Here is a 6,000-nt window from a genome sequence, read left to right on the forward strand (position 1 = left end):
GACAAGAAGGGGAATGTGTGATTCAGATTTTTCCAACCAGTTGGAAAATATTTCTTTCTTTGTAATTTCTGTACCAATCTTCTCTTCTTCTTCCTTAAGGTCTTTTTTAATGGGTTCATTTGATGGCATACTCAAGTATCCAATCATCTTTCATAACATCTTTTCAAATGGTTCAGTTGGGAAAAGGTCCTTGTTTTGCTTCATCCTTCAATTCAGACTCTGAGATTGAGAATTCACACCCCTACTATGAAGAAGATCGTGATTTTACCCTGGACTTCTTTTTTCCTCTCTTGGACTTACATGTTCGAGCCTTCTTTTTCTTTGGTGAGGCCCATGAAGATGAGGAGGAAAATGAATTAAATAATGATGACGATGAAGAACCACACAAGACAATTCTATTCCTTTTATTATGTTTTTTTCTTTCCACTGGGTAACAATGCAGCATATAGGGGAAACTAAGGCACACACAGGAATTCATACAGAAAATTCCCATTTCATCACAGCCTTTAAGGAAGACACTTCAGCTGCTGCCTAAGGCTTAGAGTGTGGCAGGCTCTGAGATAAAGGCTCTTTTTGTGCCAAATCCAAGAGCTCCTAGCCCAAGAGGGAATTTCTTCCTGTAGAGGAGATTCCCTTCTTTCCCCCAGCAATGCATAATTCCTGACTTCTCCTGGGGCTAAGGAAAGGAGACTGAATTGCATGGCAAGGAAAGGGGTGAGGAGAGGATGATGAGACCCACATTGAGGGAGGGAATGTGCCCAAAATGGTCTTACCTGCTGCTCCTTACTCTGTCTAGGGTGCATTCAGCTGGTCCAGCTTATGTTTTCCCTGTGCTGGGCCACTGCTCTTTGAAGTAACCACCTCTGATGGCCAAAGGACTCTCCTTATTTTTCTGCCATCCTTTGAGATGTTTGTGGCCTGACTCCCGCTGGTGGGGTGTCTGGGGAACTGGCTCCTAGATTCGACTAAAGGCAGTCAAGGCTAAACCTTTCTGACCTGGAAGATGAGGTGGCTGGAGTACACAAGACACAAACCTCTCTTTTCTACACCCTCTGGCAGGGATACAGGGCTAGAAGACAGCCAATATCCCTCTTCAGGGTTTTTTTTTTTTAAACTCTCCCTTTTGCAGGAGGTGCTGGATTCAATGTCTGCCAGTAGCTACAAGAGGCAGAACAAAACTGAGGGGGTCTCCAGAAGGTGGAGTCTAGTCCTTTGTCAGCCATCCATTCAGCTTTGATTCTGCCCCTACAGCTATAGAAAGGTGATGAACAACACTGAGGATTTGTGAACTTAGCCCTGAGAGAGAGTTTTTTTCTGGCAGAATATATTTACACGGTGGTTTAGAGTCTTGTTTACCAATCATGGTTTTTCAAGTCATGTCCGTGTATGTTTGTTTATACAACAGATAGAGCCTTTCTCAAAAGCCATGTGAAGTGAACCAATGCTCTTGGAGAGGATAAGGGAAACTGGTATGGAAAATAAACATCTCAGTGGTCTAAGGGGCAGTTGAGCATCAAGGCAAAAATAAAGTCTTTGATTTGTTTTTACTTCTCTTTATGAAAGGCCTAACATGGTGTTGCTCCCTCCCTACCTGATGTAAATCTTTGTATCTGCAAAACTCAGCTATCCAAAGACATTTGTATTGGAATGCTTGTCGAATGATAAAGTACTTCAGAGATAAGTTTATATAAAAAGAAATTACACCTATCCTACCAGATCAGTGACTCAGCCTAATGTGCTAGTTTATAAGCTATTCTGGTCTTGAAAAATCATAGTTCAAGTCCTGGCAACTATGATCAATGAACATTTTGCTCTTCACATGGAGCATCAAGTTTCTGGAGCTTGAGCTGCCCTGACATGAATTCTTGAAGTGAAGGCACTAATGTCTGGTCAATTAAACCTTCTTATTGGTTTTAACAGCAAAATACAGCTGGGTTTGTGAGCAACACGCTGGCTGTGTTCAGTAGCAGAGGAGACTTCAGAAACGGCCACAGAATTTGAATGAGATGCAGTACTTTCCAGTTATATTGTGCCCTGTCCCTGTATGGGTTGGACCTGGTAGAGTAAGGAGCCACTGCTAGATTGCAAGCAGCCTGCTGGTAACTGGAAGCCACCATCACTCCAGGAAAAAGTGATCAAGGGAAGAGACAATTTGTTCCTGCTCTCTGGGCAATGACAGTATTACCTCTGAATAACATGAATAAAGATTGCCTCTCAAGGAGGGATTAGTCTGAGTACATTTGGTGGGATTAGACTGGATACATTGCAGACTACTCCAAAATCTGCCCAGCATGGTTAAAAGTGGACTGAATGAGGTCACAACTCCTGGAGAGAGAGCGAGAGATCTCTGAGGTGAGTTTGAGGCAGGTTGATTGCTGGGAAAAGGACATTATAAGTGTATTGAAAGTTGACCAGCCCTAACATTTTGTTATAACCAATTAAATGCCACCATGGGGAGATGAGACTAGATACTTTTTGTGATACTAACAATTCTGCTGTCCTTTGTGACAAATCTGTTTGCTGAGTGTAAATTCTTGTGTTATTTCTTTATTCTATCTATGCAGGTTCTTATAATCTGCCTTTCAGTGTGGTATCTCTGTCTACTGCACCTCTGGCATGCTGACCTCCATGATGAAAGGAGAGAAAGAGAGAGTTCTCAAATGAATGAGTGAAAGACGGTGAAGGATGAATACATTTCTCACTGGTTTGCTATTTTAAATCTATTTCTTGTTTCTTAGTAATACCCTGAATGTCTTTCAAGTGAGAGACCCTTTGCTGTTGACCCTGACTCTACTTTTGGGAGGAGTTAGAGAGACAAGGTAGGTAAGGTAATATCTTTTATTGGATTAACTTCTGTTGGTGAGAGAGTCTAGCTTATGAGCTACACAGAACTCTTCCTCAGGTCTGGGAAAGGTACTCAGAGTGTCATAGCTAAATATAAGATTGAACAGATAATTTAGTATAAGTAGTTAGCACATATTCTAAGGGGCCAGGAAGAGCTCTGTGTAGCTTGAAAGCTTGTTTCTCTCACCAACAGAAGTTGGTTCAATAAAAGATATTTCCTCACCACCTTGTTTTTCTAACATCCTGGGACCAACATGGCTACAACACCACTGCATACAACTTTGGGGGAACTTGTGAATTAAAGAGAGACTTTGCTTTATACAACAGCATGTATGTTGGGTTTTGTACCTTTATGAATGATGTAGGCAGCAAAGAGCTCAAGTCTCCATGTTGTATTTAATGCTTATTGAAGTACACATTGGAGGACCCTATAGATCGTTTAGGGAATGAAGTGGGAGACTAATGATGGAAGAACTAGTTCAGTTTGCTAGCTGGATAAAGAAGGAATACATTTAATACTACTGACTGCTTGCTGACTTCAACCAAATTAAAACACCATGACCTCAATCTGTATTCCTTCCAATAACAATTCCAACCTTTTTTGCTGCCTATATTATAATTCTTTTTGCAAACAGGATGCATGAGTTTATTTGTTTGTAGGCCATTTTCTTTCTGTAAACTCCTGATAGAGATATTTGCCCTCAAAATTCACTTGTCTTTTCAAGCCTCCTGGGCATACAGCAGTTACTCTAAATGTTCCCCTTACAAAATATAGAATAGATATGAAAAATGCACAACGTTTATTCTTTGTTGACCAATCTGTCTCTATCACAACCAGCTGTCAGCAATTGTGGAATCTATTAAAATACAATAGTATAGAGTTAAAGGGATAAAAGAATCATTTTAGCTATACTATTTAAAAAAAATAGCATTGAAAATCACATGAAAAAATACAGAATGTAAAATTGTCTGTTGCTATCCAATAGATGAGTGTTTGTATAGTGCCTCTTCTCCTTCAAGTCCCCCTAAAATTCCACTTCTTCCAAAAAGCCTAGGAACCTCTTTCTACCTACCCTCCACCTCCCTCCCTCACAGAGGTCTGAACTAACAGGGGAGAATGAAAACAATAAAGACAAATCCAACAAACTGAAGAAACTTTAAACAAAATTGTGAAATTAACAAGAAATATGCTTGATTTCACTTTTCATTCACACTTTTCTCTACCTTCCATCTTCCTTTTTTGTCTGTTCATTGTCTAATTAGGGCACAATATTATAACTGTTACTCATGCTGGCTAGTAGTTACTCATGTAAATAACCCCATTAATAATGGAAAGGCAACACAATTACAATGGAGCATTCAGTGCTGGTGCTCTAATTAGTCTCCTTGAGATGAATGATCAAAACACAAACAGTCCACTGGTCAGCATCCATTTTGATGGTTATTAATAACATTTAGAACTTTATATTTATTCTACATTTTCAAAGCACATTAATAATAGTATATATTTTATTTTTAAGTTAACAGTATGCCAGGCACTTTATAGAAATACACATACCATGTAAATAAATGCAGCATAAATAACATCAGACAGACTGACAAACAAAAGAAAGATCCATCTCTGCTCTGAAGAGTTCATGCTCTAAGGACCTGATTCTACAACCCTTGTGCACTTTGGATAGCACTTACTCATGTGAATAGTTCAGTGGGATAAAGGAGTCAGATTCATGGACTGTAGTACCTTTCAAAAGGTTTCTTTCAAAAAGTTTGTTTCTTTTTAAATGTTTCTGTGGTTTTGTTAAAGATTAAAAGGAGGATATGCTTTCTGCTGGCACCAAGGAGTTGGAAGGGATGTAGTATGTGATATGTAAGTCCAGAATAATTCCTATGCTACTAATTAATTTCCATTTGTTGTAAAGTATTAAAAGAACTGAGTTCTGGTTGATGATGAAATGTTTATTTAAAGTTTTGTACTGAATATCATGTTGGGATTCGACCCTCAAGAGTGTTTGTTTTGAGGGACAAAAGTATAAAGAGAGTTCTTAGGGGATGACTTCAGATTTAATAAACCAAATATGAAACTAAGAAAATATGGTACCAATGGATTTGCATAATTTTATGCTGATCAAAGACCTCCTTCATCTTTGGTATGATTAATAAGGAGGAAAGGAGTGGAAACAGCAGTTTATTTATTTATTTATTTAGACTTCAGGGGAATTTGGCTGTGATGTAGTCATTTGGTAAAAGTATGTAGGAGGCTGCATTTCCACAAATTTGGATGAAAAGTGTGTAAGTAAACCAGGAACAAGAGCAGCCAGACACAGAACTAGATGCACAGGGCAATTTAGCTGATACAAAGTAATGGCCCAAACTTGCTGGGTTCTGAGCCCCTCCCACTCCCATTTGACATTTATGGGCGTGGAGTATGCTCAGCACCTCAAAAGATCAGGCTGCACATATAGTTCAGATTATTTCTGCAACATAAAAACATGGGTTGAGTACAGAGAATTTTAACTATGTTCAATTTATAATTAGAATTTAGCAAATCAATCATAATGAGTAATTTATTTGGAGAATTGTTCCTTTTTCTGCTTGCAGACATCTGCAAGGAAATGATGATCCTCTCAAGTCCATTCAACACGCAGTTTTTTATAAACATCTTCTCACATTTTTTACTTTATGAATCAATTGTGAAAATTCAAATATCAAGATGTACTGCTTCATTGTGATTGGTCAAATAGGTCATAGGGTATTGTTTCTATTCCTTGAACAAGTGAATATACAAGCACTTCTGCCAGCAGTACTTATGTATGCAAGTTTTAAAATTGGTTTCTGTGATTAGTAATGTGCAACTTTGAAATGTACTTTTCAGGTATGTTCTTGCCAGTAAAACTTGATTGTTCAAATGTTTACAAAAAGCAGCAGTCCATGAGAGATGTGAACAATGTACAAATCAATATTCATTGATTTTTCCCCCTTATTAATTACAATCTTTGTATAATTTTTCAAAAACTATATTTCTTAAGGATCTTTTCTTTGCAAACATATTTGTGAAAATGCCACAAAGCCAGTGAGTGTCACACAAAATACAAAAGAAACATAAATCACATTTTCAAAGGAAATCAAGCATTATATCTAAGATGAGACCTTAGCTAA

This window comes from Gopherus evgoodei, chromosome 9, assembly GCF_007399415.2.
Source record: "Gopherus evgoodei ecotype Sinaloan lineage chromosome 9, rGopEvg1_v1.p, whole genome shotgun sequence".
NCBI classification, from domain to species: domain Eukaryota; kingdom Metazoa; phylum Chordata; order Testudines; family Testudinidae; genus Gopherus; species Gopherus evgoodei.